Here is a 26,778-nt window from a genome sequence, read left to right on the forward strand (position 1 = left end):
AGCCCTAGTCTTATCTCGCACCCCCCGCCAAAGGTTGGCCCTCACACAAAATTTCAGGATTCTAAATGAATCAATGATTTAGATACATTGTTGGATTTAAAATTATTAATTTATCGAATAATTTTAATTCGGCTGGGCCGAACTCTTAATACCCTCCACTTGGGGTAAACAAAACATTATAAAAGGCTATACCAAAATGTGGACCTATGCATACAATGTTCCGCCACAGGAGCTAGAACTCATTATGACCTAAAAATACCAATTTTTAAACAAATCCCTGAAAAAATGTGGCGAAAATCATCAAAATACCAAATATCGGGATGTACGGTTATATGGCGGCTATTCCAAGACGTGGACCGACATAACTCGTGTGCAATACCAACCATCCAACCACCAATTGTTGTGCCAAATTTGAAGCTCTAAATCAAGAATTAGAATTTTATACTGATCATGAATATACACACTTTATAGGGTCTACGACGAATATTTAGGGATATTACATACGGAATGACAAAGTTAATAATAAAAACAACATTTACTTATAAGTAGCGAACTAATTTAAATTAACATCTAAATGGGATATCCTGCTAGTGAATTATAAATAGGAAATAATGTGAACTTTTTTGTTTTTATAATTATATTTATTGCTTTTTAAGTTTTAATAATATTTATAACTATTTTCTTTCTTCTTTCTTTCAGGTATGTATATTGACGTCAGCAAGTGCAGAGATACTAGAATCGTAAGCACACATATAATAATATAGATATAAAAATTATTTAAGTTAACCAGCGCTATTCACATTTTTTTTTTAAATTTTTATTGAATTTGTAAAAAGATTCTTCTATGGTTGGTACAATTCTTATTACAGATTGTTTCGTTTTTTGGAACTCCCTGTCTAGTTATATAAAAAGTTCAAAAAATTGTTCATGACATCATAATAATGTTGAAATTTTAATGACACAAAAGCAGACTTCCGAAAAACTCAATTTCGAGCCGTAACATTCCTGGGGGCAAAAAAAATTAATCGAGCATACTCTATTTTTCGATATCGCTCGAATAAAAGCGAGAATGCTTCACTCGTTTTAGAGTGGGAGCAGCGTTTGCTCGAAATGTTGCTTAGCACTCCCTTTAGTTTTGGGTATACCGTTGTTGTATTTTTATCCTATCCATGTTGTAACAAAGCCTATGCTAGTGTTGTTGGTTTTGTACACAAAATACACCGTTACATTACTTCTGCTGTTTTTCTCTCTTTTGATTTTGTGCACGATCACACGCTCCACCACAGTTGACAGCATCAGTGAACAAAATCATTTTTTCCACTCGATGTCACTATTGACATTTATTCCTACTCTATTTCGAGCGATTCGATTTTTCAATGAGAAGAAGCGATTTTTCAATGAGAAGAGACTCGGAAGCGCTCCCATATGAGACAAAAGAGTGAAGAGTAAGCTCCGTACACGCCGAGGACTCCCGCTCGCGAGAAGTTTCACTTCCAAGTGAAAACAAGTAAATCTGTGCTTTGCCTGTAACTGACTTATCAGAAATGCAATGTAAACCGTTTCAAAAGTAGATTTTGATTTTTTAATTTAATTCGAGCAACAAAAGGAATTAATCGAATTAAATTTACCATCCCAAGTTCTACACAGGTTCTAATTTTAGATTTTGTTTTTTTTTTTTCGGCACAATTTTTCCAATACCAATGGAATCTCCCAGCTACTGAGTACTTGATATCGATTTTGTTTAATTGAGTTGTATTGCAGTAATTTTTGCATCTTTCTGTGTTTCTGCTAATTAAAGCTAGGCTATAAATTAATTGTTAAAAACATCGTCTACTGGTTAATTAAAAAATATTGCGAAATTCAATGACAGAAACAATTTTTTTGTGTATTCGATGATATTAAGATACAAGAATCGTTTGTCAAGATTTCGTCTAGATAATTATCAATGCCGGTGTTTGAAGATTAGTTTGTTTAATTGCGGATTTTCAGCAGAAATGTTCTTCCGACTGACACCTATCCAGAGAAAAAAAAATGTCCGTCAAGATAAATTTAAATTTAATTAGCAAAGACACAAACCAAGGTGATTTTTTCTCCGGTTCACAAAGGGTTAATAAAGAGAGAGAGAGAGAGGGAGAGATAGAGAGAGGGAGTAGTAAACCAGAGAAAATTTCAAATTTCATAATTTTCCCTACAAATTTCAAATTTAAAATGAAATCGCTAAATAAAAACCTAATTAAAATTTACGTTGAAAAACTTTGAAACCCTTAACTCTACATTTAAACCGAGAATAAAATATTTAAAAATGAAGCGGTATCGTGGCTGGGCACAAATGAAAGATCTCGAGGAGTACTTTCCGAATCTGTGGACCTTATAGTCAAAAAGAATTTCAGACTTAGGAATTGTTTGCATTTTCTGAAGAATTATCGCTCAATTTTAGGGAAATTGCAGATGAAAGGGTTCACAGTACAGAAACTAAAAATGAAGCGGTGTCGAGGCTGGGCACAAATGAAAGGTCTCGAGGAGTACTTTCCGAATCTGTAGACCTTATAGTCAAAAAGAATTTCAGACTTAGGAATTTTTTGCATTTTCTGAAGAATTATCGCTCAATTTTATGGAAATTGCAGATAAAAGCGTCCACAGAACAGAAACTAAAAATGAAGCGGTGTCGAGGCTGGGCACAAATGAAAGGTCTCGAGGAGTACTTTCCGAATCTGTGGACCTTATAGTCAAAAAGAATTTCAGACTTAGGAATTTTTTGCATTTTCTGAAGAATTATCGCTCAATTTTATGAAAATTGCAGATGAAAGGGTTCACAGTACAGAAACTAAAAATGAAGCGGTGTCGAGGCTGGGCACAAATGAAAGGTCTCGAGGAGTACTTTCCGAATCTGTGGACCTTATAGTCAAAAAGAATTTCAGACTTAGGAATTTTTTGCATTTTCTGAAGAATTATCGCTCAATTTTATGGAAATTGCAGATAAAAGCGTCTACAGAACAGAAACTAAAAATGAAGCGGTGTCGAGGCTTTGCACAAATTTAGAAATTAATTAAAAATGTGTTGCAATAATTTTTGTATTTTCTGTATTTATAATTTGAATTCAAAAATTTTTTGTCAGTGCATGTATATTACCTTCTGTTCAATTTTAACTCCAATCAATGCTCTCACTATTTTTCGAAGTTCGAATTGAATTTGTTAGATTTGATTTTAGCTTTACATTTGCTCTCACTGAGGAAAGCTCTAAAAGCTTTTACAAAAAACCGAAAAATTTAACAAATGTTCTTCATGTACAGCAGAGTCGTGCGGATGGAGAGAGAGAGTGAGAAAGAGAAGCACGATCCTGCGTAAAGTGTTTGTGAGAAGACAAAGAACTAAGTGCGCGCTCCCAAAATGCGAACGTTACTATTTATTTTTTTAGGAATCTTTTTTTTTTTTGTTTTAAGAAAATGCTGCGCCAAAAGAGTGCAATCCGGTGTTGGAAAACATATATTTTTGTACACATGGGCCATTATTTCGTTTATCAAAGTATTAAATATTTGAAATAAAAAATAGTGCTTTCGCGTATTTCCTACAACCTACTACTTGTTGGTGTAAAATTAACTTAGTGCAGAATAAGTATAAACGAAATAATGGCCCATGTGTACAAAAATATATGTTTTCCAACACCGGATTGCACTCTTTTGGCGCAGCATTTTCTTAAAACAAAAAAAAAAAAGATTCCTAAAAAAATAAATAGTAACGTTCGCATTTTGGGAGCGCGCACTTAGTTCTTTGTCTTCTCACAAACACTTTACTCAGGATCGTGCTTCTCTTTCTCACTCTCTCTCTCCATCCGCACGACTCTGCTGTACATGAAGAACATTTGTTAAATTTTTCGGTTTTTTGTAAAAGCTTTTAGAGCTTTCCTCAGTGAGAGCAAATGTAAAGCTAAAATCAAATCTAACAAATTCAATTCGAACTTCGAAAAATAGTGAGAGCATTGATTGGAGTTAAAATTGAACAGAAGGTAATATACATGCACTGACAAAAATTTTTGAATTCAAATTATAAATACAGAAAATACAAAAATTATTGCAACACATTTTTAATTAATTTCTAAATTTGTGCCAAGCCTCGACACCGCTTCATTTTTAGTTTCTGTTCTGTGAACCCTTTCATCTGCAATTTCCATAAAATTGAGCGATAATTCTTCAGAAAATGCAAAAAATTCCTAAGTCTGAAATTCTTTTTGACTATAAGGTCCACAGATTCGGAAAGCACTCCTCGAGACCTTTCATTTGTGCCCAGCCTCGACACCGCTTCATTTTTAGTTTCTGTTTTGTGGATGCTTCTATCTGCAATTTTCATAAAATTGAGCGGTAATTCTTCAGAAAATGCAAAAAATTCCTAAGTCTGAAATTCTTTTTGACTATAAGGTCCACAGATTCGGAAAGCACTCCTCGAGACCTTTCATTTGTGCCCAGCCTCGACACCGCTTCATTTTTAGTTTCTGTTTTGTGGATGCTTCTATCTGCAATTTCCATAAAATTGAGCGATAATTCTTCAGAAATGCAAAAAATTCCTAAGTCTGAAATTCTTTTTGACTATAAGGTCCACAGATTCGGAAAGTACTCCTCAAGACCTTTCATTTGTGCCCAGCCTCGACACCGCTTCATTTTTAGTTTCTGTACTGTGAACCCTTTCATCTGCAATTTCCCTAAAATTGAGCGATAATTCTTCAGAAAATGCAAAAAATTCCTAAGTCTGAAATTCTTTTCGACTATAAGGTCCACAGATTCGGAAAGTACTCCTCGAGACCTTTCATTTGTGCCCAGCCTCGACACCGCTTCATTTTTAGTTTCTGTTCTGTGGATGCTTCTATCTGCAATTTTCATAAAATTGAGCGATAATTCTTCAGAAAATGCAAAAAATTCCTAAGTCTGAAATTCTTTTTGACTATAAGGTCCACAGATTCGGAGAGCACTCCTCGAGACCTTTCATTTGTGCCCAGCCTCGACACCGCTTCATTTTTAGTTTCTGTACTGTGAACCCTTTCATCTGCAATTTCCATAAAATTGAGCGATAATTCTTCAGAAAATGCAAAAAATTCCTAAGTCTGAAATTCTTTTTGACTATAAGGTCCACAGATTCGGAAAGTACTCCGCGAGACCTTTCAGTTGTGCCCAGCCTCGACACTGGTTCATTTTTAGTTTCTGTTCTGTGGATGCTTCTATCTGCAATTTTCATAAAAAGAAAATGCAAAAAATTCCTAAGTCTGAAATTCTTTTTGACTATAAGGTCCACAGATTCGGAAAGTACTCCTCGAGACCTTTCATTTGTGCCCAGCCTCGACACCGCTTCATTTTTAGTTTCTGTTCTGTGGATGCTTCTATCTGCAATTTTCATAAAATTGAGCGGTAATTCTTCAGAAAATGCAAAAAACTCCTAAGTCTGAAATTCTTTTCGACTATAAGGTCCACAGATTCGGAAAGTACTCCTCGAGACCTTTCATTTGTGCCCAGCCTCGACACCGCTTCATTTTTAGTTTCTGTTCTGTGGATGCTTCTATCTGCAATTTTCATAAAATTGAGCGGTAATTCTTCAGAAAATGCAAAAAATTCCTAAGTCTGAAATTCTTTTTGACTATAAGGTCCACAGATTCGGAAAGTACTCCTCGAGACCTTTCATTTGTGCCCAGCCTCGACACCGCTTCATTTTTAGTTTCTGTTCTGTGGACGCTTTTATCTGCAATTTCCATAAAATTGAGCGATAATTCTTCAGAAAATGCAAAAAATTCCTAAGTCTGAAATTCTTTTTGACTATAAGGGCCACAGATTCGGAAAGTACTCCTCGAGACCTTTCATTTGTGCCCAGCCTCGACACCGCTTCATTTTTAGTTTCTGTTCTGTGGATGCTTCTATCTGCAATTTTCATAAAATTGAGCGGTAATTCTTCAGAAAATGCAAAAAATTCCTAAGTCTGAAATTCTTTTCGACTATAAGGTCCACAGATTCGGAAAGTACTCCTCGAGACCTTTCATTTGTGCCCAGCCTCGACACCGCTTCATTTTTAGTTTCTGTTCTGTGGACGCTTTTATCTGCAATTTCCATAAAATTGAGCGATAATTCTTCAGAAAATGCAAAAAACTCCTAAGTCTGAAATTCTTTTTGACTATAAGGTCCACAGATTCGGAAAGTACTCCGCGGGACCTTTCATTTGTGCCCAGCCTCGACACCGCTTCATTTTTAGTTTCTGTTCTGTGGACGCTTTTATCTGCAATTTCCATAAAATTGAGCGATAATTCTTCAGAAAATGCAAAAAACTCCTAAGTCTGAAATTCTTTTTGACTATAAGGTCCACAGATTCGGAAAGTACTCCGCGGGACCTTTCATTTGTGCCCAGCCTCGACACCGCTTCATTTTTAGTTTCTGTTCTGTGGACGCTTTTATCTGCAATTTCCATAAAATTGAGCGATAATTCTTCAGAAAATGCAAAAAAACTCCTAAGTCTGAAATTCTTTTTGTCTATAAGGTCCACAGATTCGGAAAGTACTCCTCGAGACCTTTCATTTGTGCCCAGCCTCGACACCGCTTCATTTTTAGTTTCTGTACTGTGAACCCTTTCATCTGCAATTTTCATAAAATTGAGCGATAATTCTTCAGAAAATGCAAAAAATTCCTAAGTCTGAAATTCTTTTTGACTATAAGGTCCACAGATTCGGAAAGTACTCCTCGAGACCTTTCATTTGTGCCCAGCCTCGACACCGCTTCATTCTTAGTTTCTGTTCTGTGGATGCTTCTATCTGCAATTTTCATAAAATTGAGCGGTAATTCTTCAGAAAATGCAAAAAATTCCTAAGTCTGAAATTCTTTTTGACTATAATGTCCACAGATTCGGAAAGTACTCGAGATCTTTCATTTGTGCCCAGCCACAACACCGCTTCATTTTTAAATATTGTATTCTCGGTTTAAATGTAGAGTTAAGGGTTTCAAAGTTTTTCAACGTAAATTTTAATTAGGTTTTTATTTAGCGATTTCATTTTAAATTTGAAATTTGTAGGGAAAACAAAAAAAATTCGAAACATCAACACGACATTGGCATGAATGAATAAATAAATAAATGTTTATAAACACAACAATGAGACAATAACTTTTTTAACTTGCTAAAGTTGTTGTTGTTGTCTTGTTTGTTGTTTTTGAAGTACTTGGAAAAATGTTAACTAAACTTATGTATGTCGTCCATCCACAATCGTCATCATCAAGGTCAATAAAAAGCAATGCTGGCCTCATTTATTTTTTATATACTCTTATCGAAAAACAAAGTAAAAAATATAAATCCAAAAAAAAAGAGATAGTTAATGTAAAGTTTTGTGATTAAAATAAAATTTAATGGCGCTTCATAAAACTACCTTTACACTTTGTTACAATAGACGAGAATAATTAAGTAAATTTAATTTTCAGATATGTTTCCAGGTAAAGCCTAGTTTTTGATTATTTTACGTCGTCACAAGAGTTGAAACCAGATTTTTTAACTATACTTTACAAGCATATTTCAAAACATCGTAATCCAGGTTGCCTAACTCTAATTGATAGGCTTTGTATTTGTCCCAGAGAGACTTGAAGAGCTATAGAAACACTTCTTATGAATGCGTTGTTCAACCTCCTTTATAGTGGGAGGTGAGGGTTCCTGGTCAAGGTTTTATGTTAACTTCCCGGGTCCTAAGACTCTCGGATTTTTTTGAACTTTTGTTCTTGGGCCCCGGGTATTCGGATATTTGACCCGAGAGTCCGGGTTAGATGGGGTCACATAATGGGTTTATTTAAAACTATTCGGGAGTTGTATCCAAACTATCCATTTTTTGGCCCGGATTACACTTTAACCTGAGGATCCGGTTCATAAAAAATAATTCCCCCGAATCGAGGTACGAGGTACCTATCTTTGGAAAATTTTTCAAAAAGTCCGAGAATTTTTACTAGACTAGAGTTAAGCCTTAATATATCTTCAATTCCCAAATAACATCTGATGTCCAGCTAGAACAAATAAATGTAAATTTTTATATTGACAAGCAAAATAATATCAGTCGGTTTTGCCGACAGATGTATACCCCGAGCCTTGAGTTATGATTATTCAAACTATTGACCCGTTTCGAAGCTGCTAGCCAATATTGACCAATTCGTATCTGACTTAAGGCTGATATAAAAATTACAACGTGTCAGATTTTGACTTTATCGACTACTTTATATACTTTACATGAGATATAGATTTTTGGAAAATGTCGAAATATGCGTGAGATGCCAGATATAGCGGACCGAAGTAATCCATTTTTATACTTCATCTGATACAGATAAAAATATTGGTATGTGCAAAATTTGAAGGAAATCGAACATTTATATTTTATGCGAAATCATAAATTCCAATAAATTACATATTCATATCAGATTTCTGGTTAAGAGAAATATTTAGATATGGCAAGATGTAAAGAATCGCCTAATTGTTTTGTAAGTTATGACAGATTGTCATAACTTATTGGAAATTGCAACCCTTTGTGGCGGAGGTACCAGATGGTGTTGGCATATATCTATCATCATCACAACAGATTTTGCGTTAGCAAAAATTATTTGCATGTATGAAATTTGAAGGGAGTCAGATGCTTATTTCGCGTTTTATGAGCGTTTTGTTTTTTAAAATTTTGAATCCCATTTTTACAGCGGATTTGGGGAGAACCTGATGTTAATTTCCGTTTTTATAATCGGCTCCAAATGTCCTGAAACGGATTTGGAGACCGTTATTTCGATGAGGCACGTTTTGGCCTTATCAAATGATATATACCCTCTCAAGCCATATGGCGGCATGGGTTTGGTTCCGATGTCGATAAGTTCTTCTGCACATGGCTGCCTCTCTCTTGATTGATTTGTTTCAATGTTTTTCTTTCAATAGACCGACAAAAAAAATATATATCTTTCAAATTCAAAACATTGTCTACGATACTCATTTATAGAATTTTCATTTTCTTCCATGAAATGATTTTTTTTTTCAAAATTGTGGTTAACCACTAATTAATCGAATCGAAAACTGATTGTGTTTTATTCGATATTGTATTTGACACAAATAAATGCGATAGATATGTGTGTACATTGGGGTGTGTCACAAATTCGAGAAAAAAACAAGCACATTACGAACTAAAATTCCTTTGAATGAACATTTAAATTTGCCATAGAGTTTGAAAATGTGTTACAAATGGTTTGGTTTTGGCTCAAAGTTCCGTCAGCCGACAAAACAGACCTAGATGTTATTCATTTCGAATTCGTAAAATGACAATATTGTTGTCATATCTAATTCAACATCTGATGCAAACAAACATCTGGCATTTTTTTTTTAAATATTTTGAAATATCTTTCAATTTTTGCCGTACAAGCATTTCAAAATTTTAATTGTATTTTTTTTTTTTTTTTGAAATATGTAACAGCCGCAACCCCACCCTAGTTTATTGCAATTGACTTGACACATGTGTGAATCCATACACACTTTTGGCATTTCAACACACAAACCTACATATGGGTATATCTGTGTATTTGCGTATGTAATTCTGATCTAATCTGTGTAATTCATACATTGTTGACGTTAACATCAAATGAAATGTGAATTCACAAATCTGAGATGTTTTCGTTGCCTTCCCAGGTTGCGTCGTGATGCGTCGTTGTTGAAAAGGACACTGGCTGTCATGCGAGATCAATGTGATCGACCGACCGACCGACCGACCGACCGAACCTAGGGGCCACTGAGTGCGTTCAAGTGTAAGGTTCGCATTCGTTCGCAACATCTCAAATTGGGGTGTAACAACCTGAAATGTTATTGAAATTGAAAATGAAATAAAAAAATGTTACGACGATGTACATCGAAGAGACTGATAAATGAGTAGATAAGTGTCAACGATGTTGTTCATGTTTGTCATTAGCGGCGTGATGAAAAGAAGGTGCAGAAATTTCTACGCAATTTATTAAGGTATTCAGCGGGGGCCTGTGTATCTGATCTTTCAAGAGGGGAAATACCCAAAAACCATCAACAATTTTTACTTTGTCTACACCGACTGAAGTTAAAAATTGTAACCAAAGATTTGGCTATAGTGGACACTAGGTTTGACGAGCAAAAGCAAAATATTGGAGCCAGGGAAAGACCAACTAATATTTGTTAGGGAAAAAACTTTGGATGGGGTCCGTTAAGCAAAATCGAAAGTAGCGTGATGCGTGATTTGCAAGCAAATGCATTATATTAACGGAGTTCTTTGGATGATAAAAATTGTGATTGAAGATACCTTTCCTTAGACCCAAAGATTGCCGCAGGTTAACACATTTCAGTTACATAAACGACAATCCTCGCATTGCATGATGAGGACTCATTCGATGTATAGAATGACAATATGTCATGAAGAACTCTCAAATATTGAAAATGTTACGTAAATAGCAAACTTACGGAAAAGACACTTTAGTTGGCTAAACCATAAAAAATAAAATAGCCTGGTTGCCCTCTGGCGAAATCCTGATCGATTGCGTTTCAACTTGCCACATGGTGGGAATTAACGGTTGACTCAGCACCATATACGAATGTACACGAAGGGCCAAATGTCAAATCCCAATTAAAGCTCCAAATAAGAGAAGTAAAGTGACCTTGCTACTAATTCCACATTGAAAAAGTAAAACACAACTTCTAAACTCGGAAGTGCGTGTTACAAGTGAAAAAAGAAATCGAATATTTTAATACCCTCCACCATACATAGTATGGAGGGCATAAGTTCGTCATTTCGTTTGTAACTCATAGAAACAATAATTTCAGACTTAACAAAGTATATATATTCTAAGACGATTTAGCCTAGTCCGCTAGAGTCAAAATGAATTGATATAGGAAGCTTATCCCCCTTTTGCCTGCAGGCAGGTCAAGTTCGAAGATGGGATATATCGGTCCACTTCAATGGAATTATCTAAAAATCCACACAAGGAGTTCTTTGTGAGTACTTTACGCCCTGGAAGAGTATTATCTATATAGGTCCACGATATCGTATAGCCCCCATACAATGGTACCCCCTGATATTCGGTATTTTGATAACTTTAGGGGCATTAATCACATTACTTTTTTCTTAGAGTTAACTCTTATTCTATTTCGAGCATTGTGACTCCCTCTCTTATTTATCAAATAGATGTAACTCGCGAGCGCTTCCACATAAAACAACAGAGTAGAGAGTAAACTTTGTGTAATATAACTGCACTTATAGGACTCCAGCTCGCCAGTATGTTTCAATCGCGAGTAAAAACGATTTCTGATGTCTGGATCCGACTGCGAATAAAGTCACTTCCTGCCAATATATGGTTCGTAATCTTAGCAAATACGATGATTTGGTAAAACAGCCGAATGAAGGAGATTCCAAAACAATCGTAACTAGCTCGCAGCCATCAGCTGTAAAGTGGGTAAAATCATCCGAAAACCTCATCCAAATATGACATTCTACCAACAAGCCCTCATAAACCCATAGTATACAAAAACTCAAGACCTTGAAAAGCTGAGAGTGATATGCATGGAAAATATAAATCCCAGTGATAAAACAACAATAATCGTTAATTGACGGTTGGAGGTCATCTTAGGGATTTCTTAATAACCTAAGCCCACTTTGTGGCCTAGTTTGACAGTCAGTTAGAAATCAGCGTGTGATGTTGTCTTCAGTATGAATTTCACCAACACTAATTGAGATCTATTGAATACCCCCTTGCAGAAAAGCGAGCCTTTATTAAACTGGTTCCTGAGAGAAAAATCTAAAATAAGAAAACGAGGGTGCTTTGAAACATATTGAATACATATTGTTATTCCTCCTCGCAAAATATTACAATATACGCATCTTTGGTCTGTTGAGTGTTATTAAAAGTACAGCAAGTGTGTTGCTTAAGTATTTATGGAGACGATTATTTCAATTCATCCTCCAATAGAAATTCGAATAAAAAATTAATCAGTCGGTGAAGCTGGATACTCTGATACTCTTCTCTCCGCTTTCCAGACCACAATATCTTAAGGTGGAAGTCTGCTTGGGCTACTTTTCTTTTTTACAATAATGCAACTTCTTGCGTGAAACATCCTCAACTCTCCTACAGTCTGTCGCATGTGTAAATTGACAACGAAATGTTAAATGACATTGTATCCACTATCGCCAATGTGTCATTTTCATTGATTAATGACGAAGCAGAAATGCTTCTTTTCGCTTTAATTTCAATTTCATTTCTATTTCAGTGTTTCTTTTTTTTGTGTTCTTATCGATAGCTGGCATTTAGCTAACTGTCTTCTATCGGCCTTTCAATTATTTGCCCATTCATGCTTCCATTCAATTCCCAATTGCTGGCCTCTTCCTTGCGGCTATAGAGAATGTTGGAAACAACGCGCCGGTTCATTAAGACCGAATGCCAACCATGTTCGCTGGCTCGCTCGCTTTTCGTTTTTTGGCTTACATTCTCGTCATTAACAATTCACGCTTACCGCCGCTGGCAGCTACTTACTTGGCATGTATCTCAAGTCCCACTTGTGACTGGAACAGAACAACAGCACCGCCAACAACAACATCTTTGGATAGGCAAATTAACAACATCAAATGGCGCAAACTATTTTCACGTTTGCACAGGTGGCATTTCTCCAAATCGTGTCTAGCAGCCGAATCAATTGAAGAGTGAAACATTTACGAGCTGATTATCAGCTCCGTTCTCTTTTACTTTCAAAAACTGACACGAAAAAGAAGAAGCAAAAGTCCATAAAATGTAAATGTGTTTTATTAACGAGGCGTTTATATTAAGTATTAGAACAGTTCCATTTAAATTTGCCCAGAAGCTAACTATTTGTCACTGAAAGAAAAATTGTGTTTAATGTTCGGTTTGCACTGATGAGCTGAAAAATAATTATGAAAAAGGGGGATAGTCTTTGAGGACAATACATAGACTCTTTGGTAGACAACTTGAATGTGTGAAGCAAGAATAGATAAAAAAATACGAGTAAAAAGCAGCTAAGTTTTTTTAATGCCCTCCACTATTTTGAAGGATCTTGAAAAAATATAAATGAAACACGTTACATGGGAGCTACACGAATACGTCAATTTTATCAAACTTGAAACAATTCCGCTAAAAATTTGTCGCTAAAATCATCGGGAGGTACCGTTATATGGGGGATATATGATATCGGACTTATACAGACAATTCTCTTCCAGGAGGTAAAGTACTTAGAAGGAACTGCTTGTGTAGATTTTGAGTCAATTCCATTGAAAATGTGGCAAAAATTATCAAAATAATGAATATCGGGAAGTACCGTAATATGGAGGATATACGACATTGTGGACCTATATAGGCAATTCTCTTTCACGGGGTAATATGCTCACAAAGAACTCCTTGTGTAGATTTTCATACAATTCCATTGAAAATGTGGCTAAAACCATCAAAATGCCGAATATCGGGGGTGCCGTTATATGGGGGGTGTGCGATATCGTGGATCGATATAGCCTATCTTCGATCTTAACCTGCCTGCAGACAAAGAGTTAGCTTCCTATCTCAATTCGTTTTGACTCTAGCGTGATTACAACAGACGGATGGACTGACAGGGCTATATCGTCTTAGAATTTTACGCTGATCAAGAATATTATACTTCTTAGGTGTAAAATTATTATTTCGATGAGTTACAAATGGAATGACGAACTTAATATATCCTCAGTACTATGTATGGTGGAGGGTATAAAAAACTATAGAAATTATAATACGAATCCTAAGAGTCTTTGTCTAATCTCTAAAGTAGGATAGTATATAGAAAAAGAGGGAAGATTAGGATTGATTGCTAAGGGGTAGTGAGGAGAAATGCCAGGGAAATTCTGACTTACATTGTTTTTTCCTGGATGCTCTTATATTGATAGATATTTAAGCAGAACAACTCTTTTGTTTTAAACGATTGACTCCTGGGGAGTATACACCAACCCCAAATCTATGTTTTTTTTAAAATTAGAATTCTTTCTATAGATGATTGGCTTCATAAAGATGATATATTGAATATCGTCTGGAAAGCAGAACTTCTTGGGTAATGGTTGTAACTTGTCCTCATATTCATCATATTTCTTGGCGTGTTTTTTATTTGGCTTTGTTGCATTAATGAAGGACAACATCCTACGTCTGAGGTTGTATTTTAGCCAGTCATATTTTAATAAAAGACATGTTTCAAATTAATCTAACTTGATCTGAACTTGTCGTTCAAAATTCCAACTTTAGGTACCATGCGGTAGGATATTTCATTTTAGAACTAGAAGTACTAGAATTGATAACAAATATTCCCAGCCAGACAAAAAAGGTCAAAATCTTCACAGGAAATAATTACCTTACAGAACGAGCAAGGATCCTTCAATTTTGTGCAAACTTTGCAAATCGTAATATTTGTATCAGTGCTTGTCAGGTGCGAAAAATGGACAATGTCGGTGCACCCCATTAAATACCTCCCCCACAAGGGTTCAAAATTTAGAATAATTTTATGTCTTATAAAATGTAAAATAAAAGTCAGAGTGTCTTCAAATATCGCACATTTCAATATTTCTGCTAACGCAACGCAACGATCTAGTATGAAGAGAGAATAGAACAAACCACTTCTTCTGGCGCCTCACCACACAACATGTCAAAATTTTGAATGGTCATGAAGCTCATAAAACGCGAATTGAGCATTCGATTATTTTTAATCTCGGCACGTCCCAATATTTTTATCAACACAAGATCAGGTGTGAAGTTGGAATATATCGGACCACTCCTTCTGGCTCAAATTTTGACCGATATTGGACCACCCCTTCTGGTAGCTCCACCACATTGGGTCACAATTTTTAATATTTATATCTCTTAATTTGCGAGACAAGTCAGCGACTCTTTTCAAACATGGTGTATCTAAATATTTAAAATCTGATGTGAATATGGAATCTATCGGCCTACTACTTCTTGTATATGCCACACAAAAGTTTAAATTTTTCAATAACAATTATTCCCATGAAATTGGTAATAGACGCCTGACTTTTTTAAATGTTAATCATATCTCAATATTTTTGTTAGTATTACATGAGTGGAATACTTCGGTCCACTATCTCTGGTACCTCACGCACATTTCAACATTTTCCAAAAATTATCATGTATCTCATACATATATACACTTAGGAGGTGGTCGATACAGTCCAAATCATGTTTATATTAGACATAGGTCAGATACGAAATGGATAATATTGGCCGACCACTTCGGAAACTCCCCCTATTAAGGGTCAACAGATTGTAGATATATATTTAAATAACCGAACATTGGTTGAGTTCATACTTCTGTTGGCGAAAGCGACTCATACTTTTTAAATTGTTTATATCTGGCTCTAGATGTAATTGTAACAAATATAGTACTTTATATTAACCGACAGAAAAATAGTGATCGCTTCATCGCCAACTCTTGGAATCATGATTTTTTATACCAAAATTTTACTAATCGTTACTCCAATAGATAGACCTAATGTAAATCTGTGCGAGGTTGGTACTTTTACTTTGAAAATAAAAGCCTTTCCGCAAGTATCTCAGAAAAATTCTCCTAGAAGTAATACCACAAGTCTTTTGGCTATTAACATTCTTTTAGAAATCAACAGAAGATCTTTGGTAGACCACTTACAGCACAAAAATCTCATTACCAAATAATGGGTTTCCTATGTTCATTTTTGTACCACTACTACTTACAAAACAGCATCCTAACTCCTGTCATACGAAGTAAGTAACAACAAAACCGACAGCAATAACCAATAAGTTAGTTCCAAAAATTAATTCATTCTATTTAATTTGTGTTCGATTTCATCAAACTTAGCCTTCTTATTTTGTTTATCTGATGAAGGTGTTGGACTTGTCTGTCCGGCTGTTTATATAAATTTGTAGAGTGATTACAGGTCGGAATTATGACCTGATCCTCACGAAACGCTGCATGGAGTTCGGGTTAGGGGCACAGTAGAAGCCTATTGTTTTTTGGAAATGACCGAAAAATGTTTAATTTTGAATGGTCATCTTACCTATTTTTTGCTAGAATGGTGGCAGATTTTGCCATTAGGCAGATTAGGTTCGTAAATGGCCATGTAAGTCCACTTTTTAATATGGTCCCCATATCTATTTGATGTCTCTTATTACATATCATGTTGTGGAGAGCATATTACGCAAGTAAGGGACTTCAAAACCAACTAGGATGAAACATATATATGGAAGCTATTGCATTATCTGAACCGATTTTCACCAAAATTTGAAGTACTTGCTTCTGGGCAGAATTCCGTCAGATGTGCCAAAAATTCAGGTCATTTAGACTGCACAATTAACCTGGAATCGGTTGAAGATATATATGGGAGCTTTATCTAAATAAATAAGGGTTCGTCCCTGGGAAAATTTCATCTCAGTCGGATAATAAATGCGACCTGCATTTTGTTGAAAAAAAATACATGGACAGACTGACATGCATAAATTCTACCTCGCGTCCTTCTCCATGTTACAAACAAATGCACAAATACATACATAATACCCTGACCGCTATGTGGTGTAGAGTATAAAAACACGTCTTCGTATAGCCCCATAAAAGGGATTGGGAAGTATTTTTTTATGGATTTTTTTTTTATTTTTTCCAAGTTCCGTCAAAATGCTGGATGGTTTTAAAAATTCTGCCTGGCCGAACTTAGCTGCTTTTTGACTTGTTTGATGTAGAAACTGAGAAAGCAGCTTGCTTTTTTCAGACTCTCTTCGTGGAGGACAATTTATAGATATCATTAATGGAATCAATACTGGTTGGTGGACGAGGCCCTTAAACCCCACAGCACAGTGGTCGCTGCCATTGGCCAAAATTCAAAAAATGAATATCAGATATTTATTGTCAAATGTGTATACATGAACTCTTAAGAGGATAATCTTTTTAGAAAACATAATAATCTTGGCTTCATTCTAACGGAACACTTCGAAAATAGCATCAAAAAAGAGCAAATGTAGTAAGTTGCTTTTTTCAGTGGGATCAGTAAAAAAAAGAGTAAAAATAGATCTGTATTACAAAATTAAATATATTTTAAAATGACAATTCTTTGCATAATTATTGAAAAGCAAGGTATTAACTTATTTTTAGTGCAGTAATTTGTGTGTGTAGTAGTTGTGTATAATATAAACGATGTGAGTGTTCTGAGGTGCCTTTAAGATTAATTTTAAAAATAAAATTGGATTTCAGTTAAAGTTTTAATTGTTTTCCCCCCTGAATCCTCCAATGTGATTTTTTCACGCCATTAGTAATGGTCCTAAGATTCTAGAAGTGCTAATTTAACTTTCAGATTTTTCCAGATTTGTATGTTATGCCCAATATACTGAAGTGACTTCGCTCCAATTTTTATAGTTCTATGGTGCTGTTTTTGTTGTTTGGGATTGATAAGGATATAATTGAGGGGTGTTCAATGATGTTGCCTGCATTGTCTTCTGGGTATAATAATAATGTCCAAAAATTTAAGGCCTTTTCACTGGAAACGGCTAAAGAGTTAACAAATAGATATCCATGGCACTATCTTCCAGCCGCAGCTAATAAAATTTTAATACATATAAATTTGTCATTGTATCGATTGGAGAATTATAGGAAGTGGACGTGGAGTCTAGAAACAAAGATATAAAAAAGTTTCGACTAAATCGTACCCGAAAAAATTATTAATCGTCTTCTTCTTCTTTTATAACGGGACAGCGAACGTTACCAATCAATAAAAAATCTATATTATTAAAATCTGCATTTGATTTACTTGAATAACACTGAAATTTATAAATATCCATTAGTATCTTTCATTTAATTTTATATTGAATTTTTTATTTTGTTTACAAAAAAAATTGTCTATTTTGTTTACAAAAAAATGGTCAAATTTGGAATTTTGATTTGTATAAAAAATACTTCGATTTTTGGAGGTACCTTTACAGGGGGATTTGTATAAAAAATACTTCTATTTATTTTGAAGGTGCCTTTACAGGGGGACTCTACCTGAAGGCGGGCCGTTCCAAATAATTTTCAGTAAGACTACTTTTTAGCTCTATAGAACGTACAATGTCAAATAACAGAACAATCTAGTGTAGAAATGTGACAAAAATTGGGCAAATAACCCTTATTCGGGAGGTACGTTGTAAGGGGACCATGCCAAAACATGCATCGACCATATCCATTTTGTCACATTTGTTATTTTTATCCCATCAAGGTACCATAACCAAAGAATCATATTGATAACTGCACTGAAAGTATTTTTGGCCGCTGTTCCCATACAACCTCGACCACTGTGCACTGGTATGGGGGTTACAATTCACTTTATACAACATTGTCAAGAGCAATTGAGAACACGTCTGTTGTATGGCTACAGTTCACGTCTGCCAAACAAAATCCATCAACAAATATCAACAATTCGCATTGCATTACCTTAGAAATAATACGTTCAGTAACCTGTGTAAATTTAATACGGCAGTCATAAATGCAACTGAGATTACAGTCAGCAAATGTTGAAGACAAGTTAACAATGAATGCCGGCTAGAGCTGCCAGTTAGTTGGGATTGTTCCTACACTATATAAATGCGGTATATGAGACAGCTTTATCCCACTTCCATATTCATGGACAAACATTAAATATATATTCAATCAATCACCCAAAAGTCTATATCAATTTTTCCATTTCCCCTTGTTTTTTTTGAAATCACATTCGAAATACTTTAATTTTTTTTGATACGAGATATGGAAGCAAATTGGCAACGTGTTTGGAGGTGTTCAGTTGCCTCGTTGGCTGTGTGGTTTTATGGGAGGTAATGTTCGAAGGTATTGTTATCAACATTTGAATTTCTATTATTATTTATACAAATGTTAATACATTTTTTGTTTGTTTTGGTTTTTGTTTTCATGCGATAACATTCTTTTGCTTTTTGCTTCTTTGTCTCCTTACCCACCTTTCTTCGCTTCCACATTGGCTTTAATTTACAATGGTTTGTGAAATTTTTATTCATTTAACAGTGGTGCCAAGTGATGAACAATTCGAGTAGCGTTTATGGAAAATTGGGAAGAGAGGCAAACATATCGTGGTTATAGCCATATATCTTCGTTCGATTTGTCTCCATTTTTAACACAAAACTGTTCCGTAAAGGGATATGTTGTAAGACCAAAAGAGGACATTTAGATTTTGTTTTTGCCAAAAGAGTTGAATTTCCCACTTCAATTCATTTCAAAGTCTAAAGCCCATTAAAGCGTTGAACCATTTATGTCCAGCAGAAGGAAAGCCATCTGCTATGGCACTTAGAGTCTCCTTATGGCATTAATCGCATGTCATAATCGATTTCGGAATCATATATATTTTTTGTTGAAGTTATCATAGAATGAGACAAGATCGATAGTCTGAAAAGTCCACTTTTCCTTTATTAAAAGTCTACCATATTTTCACAACAAGCTACATTTTTTCGTTCGACCGATTTTTAAAGAATTGGACTACTTATCGCTAATTTCAATTCAAGTTAAACCTCTATGAAATAAACCTTATTTGATACTTTTTTGAACCACTGTCCTCGAACACATTGTTGTATTCATAATTTGTGAGGTGTGTGTGTGTGTAAATTTGTTTATTACGTTAGCTTTGTAATCGGCTTAAATAATTTCCAAATTAATAATAAAAAAATCTTAACATGCCCTGATAAGAAAAAGAGAGAGAGTGTGTTAAAAAAGAAAACACGCAAAACATTATCGACTTCATACTAAAAAATATGAAATTTGCAAAAAAGGAGGAACATTTTACCGCAAACAAAAATAATACCAAAAAAACCATAATTACCAACCTCCACCATCATCTGAGCAAATATTATTGCAAAAAAGGCTGGTCCTGGTTGGGGTGGTTCCAAATAAAAAAGGTGAATGAAAAAGACGACCAAGCAGAAGACTTGCAACGCCAGACAGCTGACATGGTTCGACGATCAGACAACTTTTTTTTTTTGAGATACTAGGCTTGGCATAATACCAAACCACAAAAAGCAAAAGAAAAAATGCTGAACGCAAAAGAAAAGAGAAAATGTGAAACGTGCCAGCAGTGACTCAAACGAAAACTTCAACACCCACATAAGGCCCGGCCACGGCATTAAAACTCCATAATTCGGTACGACCTTTTTGCGGCCTTTTAAATGGATCGAGTTTTTCTGTTATCGATTTTCCATAAACCATAGAAAAATGGTGTAGACTTTTTCCTTCTTGGGTTTTGTTGCCGGAAAGCGTGATGACGATGATGGGCCATGTCAGCACCAAAGTGAAATTGCCGGTTGTTTTTGTTTTGGTTTGTTGGCGGAGAAAAGAAAACAACCGCACAAAACAAAAAAAAAAAAATGCAAGACAAATGGCAAAATGTCTGAAATTGGAATGGTGGTGACAAAAGTTCATAAAAAATATTCAATGTAAATAAACTTTCATTTTTTTGGTTATTGACTGCTTTATTCATATGTTTATATACAAACATTAGTTTTGTTTATTTAATTTCGTTCAACGCCATTCACCATTTCATCTTTGGCGGCACAAAATTCCAGATACAAAAACTGAAATTTGTTAATTTTGCACTTTGTTTTTAAAAAAGTGCAGATCGTTAAGACAAACTCATAAAGTAGGTTAGTTTAAAACGAAGGGATAGACCGACCATTAACCTACTGCGAATTCGGTAATCTGTGTAATTCCACAGCCATGCAAGCAATATCTTAAACGATATCAGGCAATGCCGCTGATTTAAATGGAACACCCAAGTCCACGTTACAAAGGGAATATCCATTTTAAATGGCGAATTTTGATTTTTCAACTTTCATTGGAAAAAATGAGGCATTATTTATCTCTTATATGTAAGGACCCATTGATTATCGTTAACAAAATGACGGTAAATAAATTTTTATTGTGAAACAAGGGTGGCCAATTTGTTTTATATGTTAAACCAAGACTGCGATTTCACAATCAAATAGATCGGTTATTCAAATAACAAGTAAAAAAGCTGTAAGTTCGACAGGCAGATCTTGAATACCCCCACCATTGGGAACGATTTTAGCAATTTTCAAAAAAAAAAATCCGTTAAAATCTTTAAAATACCGAATGTAGCCGTTATATTGTCTTACTATTTTTCAAACTCAGCGATTGTCATAAACCATTACAATATTGAAAGGCGAAACATGAATAAAAAAATAGGTGAATAATGTCCTTAAAATCATCAAAATACCGAATATCGGGAGTTACCGTTATATGGGGGCTATACGACGACGTGGACCTGCACGGACACTTTTCTGTCATATCCACTACGAAAGAATTCCGGTGAATAATTTCGCTAAAATAAACAAAGTACCGAATATCGGGAGGTACCGTTATATGGGGAATATACGAAGACGTGGACATGCACAGACAAATTTCTGTCATAAGCTGTAGTATTCATTACGAACTTTAAACACCACTTCACTTCGCTAAAATCATCAAAATACCGAATATGGGGGGAGGGGGGTTACGTTATATGGGGGCTGTATGAAGACGTGGACCTGCACAGACAATTTTCTGTCATAGGCTGTTGTACCCATTACGAACTTCAAATACCAAATTTGTATTTAAGAAGATTTGGTAGATGACAATCCGCAAAGTATAAAATTGTCTCTAGAGGTTTCCTTTATAGTATGGACCCCATTAACGGCTACATCCACTTTATGGTTTTTTTTTTGAAAAGTTTAACAGCATTTTCCGAACGGTCTTCAGACACTTTTATATAAGAAAATATTTTTAGCCAATGGTGGAGGGTATTAAAATTTCGGCCCGGTCGAACTTAATGTTTTGTTACTTGTTGTTTTTTTATTTTGAATGCCTATGTCTATCTATCAGAGTGGAGATATTGTGATTGGAAGTCAGGCACACTGTTATGAAATTAATTGTTGTTTGACGACATGTATGTGCGTCAAAATATCGAATAAAGGGATATACCGCTATATGGGGGCCATGCGAAGTCGTGGACCTGAATACGAAATTTGTAGGCATAGGCTGTAGTGCCCATTGAAACAATTCGGGTGAATATTATAACTTAAATCGTCAAAATACCGAATATCGAGAGGTACCGTTATATAGGGTGATTAAAACAGACGGACGAACATCGCTTAATCGTCTTAGAATTTTAAGCTGATCCAGAATAAGTATATACTTCGTAGGGTTTATGATTAATATTTCGAGGAGTTTCTAACGGAATGAAAAATTTAATATACCCTTCATAGAATGGTGGAGGTTATAAAAATAATATGTGATAGAAAATAAACTCAACAATAGTGTTCTAAAAATTGAATGAATTTCTTATTTATTTATTGTGTCCTTTGGAAAAAAAACTTGCTCGCATTTAAACAAAGAGTGAAAATCCATCGAATTCGGTCGGATACGCTACTGGGAGTAGGAAAATAAATGAGAAAACTTACTATTGCCCAGCACTCTTTTAGTTTTTGTCATACCAAATTAGTACCTTTCAGTACTTTTCGTGCACTTAAAGTTTGAATATCCTTGAAACAATTTGCAACATCTATGCTCCACTCCAACATTGTCTCCTGACTCCAAATACCAGAATTCTAGTTCGATCCGTTTACTCAATACAAATGGTTGGTACCATATTCAGCACTTTTCGTACCTTTCTAGTACGAAAGTTTTTCCTTACAATTTTTTATTTATCATAGAGAAACCTACGTACGAAAATCACTCAACTCTTTTTATACCCTCCACAATAGTATGGAGGGTATATTAAGTTTGTCATTCCGTTTGTAACACCTCGAAATATAAATTTTAGACCCAACAAAGTATATATATTCTTGATGAGCATAAAATTCTATGCCTATTTAACGCTGACCGACCGTCTGTCTGTCTGTCCGTCTGTGGACATCACTCTAGCTTTTACTCAAATGTGTGTTTGTATTATGTTGAATTCATTAGGTGTATAGGTCCACGTTTAGGTATAGCACCCATATAACTGTACCTCCCTATATTTGATATTTTGCTGATGTCATCGGCTTTATTTTCCAGAATTGTTTCAAAATTCGTATTTAATATTATTCTGATTTCAGCGACATTATTCACCGGAGTTGATTAAAATTTCGTATTCGAAGTTTATAATGGGTACTATAGCCTGCGACAGAAAATTGACTATGCTGGTTCAGGTCATTGTATATGGCCCATATATCGGTACCCCTCCCTATATTCGGTATTTTGAGAATTTTAGCTACATTATTCAACGGAATTATTTCATATTTCGTATTTGAACTTTGTAAAAAAAACTCAAATTCTCCCAGAACTACTGAACAATACCAAACCATTTTCCAATTCTTTATAAAAGTTTTTTACCGACTCTGATTCCAGAAATAGGTTTTACGGAATAAAAAAAGTGCCTGCGCCATCATTATTTGACAGAACAACTCTGAAGGGCGCAATAACGTGTCTCTCCCATTCAGTCAACAAAATTAAACTAACATTGATGTTTTGATTTTATATATTCTTTCTTGCTTACCTCCCGCTTCACCAATTTTCATATTTAATTTAAAAAGATTCAATTATTGAAACATAAAATTTAAATAAAGCCTACTTTTCAATTAAAACAATTCCAATATTGTTTCGATTCAATCCTCTTATGGAATTAATTTCGCACTAAGCCCGGCTCAGAATTGCACAACAAATTGGCAAAGTTCAATCTGTCTCCTGAGTGGGGGATAGGCCTGGTAATCACAATGCATACACTTTTCAATTAAACTGAAATCGGATTTAAAGCTTAACCAATTCTTATGATTGTGTCATTAAATCAGTCATTGCATTCCAGCAGCCATCATCCATCATCTATCGCCAATTGAATTTGAACGAAAAGTTCAAAAGTAAAAGATGCCATCATGATTTTTGATGAGCTCAGAAATAATATTTTTTGTTTGATTTGAGCTGCCAGGCAGCACACAAGGCAAAAAAAGTGTATTTACACAACAAAAAATATAACACAAATATTATACCCGCCACCTCTATTCATAGAAATGTTTTTGTTGTTATTAGCGTTTGCCAGGTATCAATTTTGAGAAGACAATTAGGTCATGAAACAGAAAAAAATTGCTTATCGTTTTGGCAAAAATAGATGACAATTTTGTTTGTTTGGAAATTTGCAAAATACGAACGAGTTGCTAAAAGGCCCCCAAATAAATTCGGCTTTTAATACTTCGAATATATCACACTGAATAATAAGATCTTTTTTAATGATTAGCAAACAATAGCCGCACCCATGGCTAGTGTTCATAAGAATGCATCATTTTGGAGACATGAAATTATGTTAAATTGTCTCTTTTTAAGAAGTGGTTTATTTTTAAAGTTGAGCCCTTTCAGATAGTTCTGTCCAACAATTGAAAACACATTGGACGTGGATTTGCTGGATTATAAGTCATAAACATTTCATGTCTTGGGAGTACAAAAAGTACATTTTTTGTCTTTATCAATTTTTGTTTTACATTTCATTATTGAAGTGAATACATTAAGCACCAACAGCGACATTTTTTATGTATTTATGGAAATAAAACACGTAGAAAAGCAGGTAAGTTCGGCCGGCCGAACCTTTAATATAGTCCACCATTTGGAAGGAACTTTACAAATTTCAACGAATTCCGAAAAATACCATGTAAATGAAGACATTTATACGGGGCTATATGAAGACGTGGACCTGCATAGGTAATTTTGGCCAAATGCTGTAGTAACGGTTCCGAACTTCAAATACGACATTTGAAACAATTCCGGTGAATAATGTCGCAAAAATCATGAAAATACCGAATATCGGGAGGCGCCGTTAAATGGGGGATGTATGATATCGTGAACGCCATAATTTCTACTTTTTTTTTTAAATTTTATTGAATGAAGGCAAAAAATGTCGGAAATAGAATCGAATTTTATAATAAGTTTAGATTTGTTCGAATTGGTCACCTTTGACACGAATTATGGCCTCCAAACTGTCAATGAAACCGTCACACGCTGCCCGAATGTTGATCTGCGGTATTTTGGCCCATTTTCGGCGAAGCGCTTGCTTGAGTTGATCGACACTTTGTACCGTTATTTTTGGTGTCAACCTTGCTTTCCAAAATACTCCAGACACAATAGTCGAACGGATTGGTATCTGGAGATTGTGGTAGCCATTGTGCGCTGGATATGAAGCGAGGAACATCATTTGTAACCATTCTTAGGTGGCGCGTGCTGAGTGCGATTGTGCTGAGTCTTGTTGGAATGTCCAAGGTCTGCGACCAAAATGTTTGCGTGCCCAAGGCTTTAATACACTCTCCAGAATATTTTCGCGATAATATTCGGCATTTTTTCTGATGACAGGGTCGATTAATACGAGCGGAGAGCGACCATTGGCTGTTATGGTGGCCCACGCCATCACCATGGACGGCGCTTAAGTTCTGGTGGCCAACCCAGGGTGCACATTTTCAGCTGACCTCTTTGGCAAGAAAACACGATCATTTTGTTTGTTTACAAACTGCTGGACAACGAATGTTTTTTTTTTTTACCGGAGAAAACCAAATTCGGCAGTTCACCACTTTCCGCCAAGCGAAGGAACTCTTTAGTTCTTTTGAGTCTATTTTCTTTCTGTTGCGGTGTAAGTTCTTGCATTTTTTCGAATTTCATTGACTTTATCCCAAACTCATTTTTCAATATTTTTCCATTTTCCGAATGGAATATTGCGATATGTTCAGCTCACGAGCCATTTTTCGGCCACTGCAACGCGGGTTTCGATCAAGTCGCTTCTTTACTTTTCGAACCATTTCTGCAGATGTTGCTGTTTTCTTCCGTCCAATTCCTCGACGTCGGGCTACGCTACCAGCATCACGGTAACGGGCGATGATACGAGACGCAAGAGATTTATTCACATTTAAATGCTGGAGTGCTCTAGCGATAGCCACTTGTGGTTTTCCAGCCAAATATAAAGAAATCACGCTATCACGCTTGAATTCCATCACGAATAACTTTTTTTCTGGAAAATTCTCACCAAAATGCTTTTGTATGCTTGTAAACAATATAATGAACTGTCACTGGAATACTTTTAACAGCTTTTTAGAGTGGCTTATGAAATGTCAGCAGTCTGAAGTTGGTTGCAGTTTTTTCATCTTACCCTGTTTACCCTCAGTAACCATATGGTTAAGGGAATAGTAACTGTATACTACTGGTACTGGATGCAATGCAATGATTGCTGTGTAAACATATGCCTCTGCTTTGTCAGCTATAGAATATGCACTAAAATGCAATTTCGTAAACTGAATTTCATGTTGGATATACATCTGTCGGCGAATTCGCAGATAATTTCTTAATATGTAAACAGCATTTTTCCTAAATTATCATATGACATACTGTTTGTAATTTCTGTTTATGAACTGAAGGGGAAGAAATAATTACAATGAAGGCCGATATGAAAAAGTGTCCACATGAAGCTCATTGCGGATTTTCCCTTCAATATTTCATTGCCTTCTAAAAATAATGCCTTTAGTCTTTCCTTCATTCCCCAGAAGTCTATTTACAATGTCATGTCGTCACCTCATTAGTATTTCCAAGTTACAAAACGTTGAATGAGGCATGCGGACAATATAATATTTTTCACATATTTGGAAGTTTCAATAAAACGCCTAGCAAATTCGTTCATTACAACGCAATAAAAATTACGCTAACACTGCTTGAAAATTGGCTCACATCCAAATTTTAGCCGCATTTTGTTGTCTGTCAGGTGAGGTG

General features: G+C 35.3%; 1 protein-coding gene across 11 annotated transcripts in view; it reads left to right on the plus strand.

Moving 5' to 3' along the window:
* LOC101888705 (restin homolog) overlaps positions 1 to 26,778 on the plus strand; it is a 126,634-nt gene that overhangs the window by 26,233 nt on the left and 73,623 nt on the right. The window lies entirely within an intron of this gene.

This window comes from Musca domestica, unplaced genomic scaffold, assembly GCF_030504385.1.
Source record: "Musca domestica strain aabys unplaced genomic scaffold, Musca_domestica.polishedcontigs.V.1.1 68, whole genome shotgun sequence".
In the NCBI taxonomy this organism is placed as follows: domain Eukaryota; kingdom Metazoa; phylum Arthropoda; class Insecta; order Diptera; family Muscidae; genus Musca; species Musca domestica.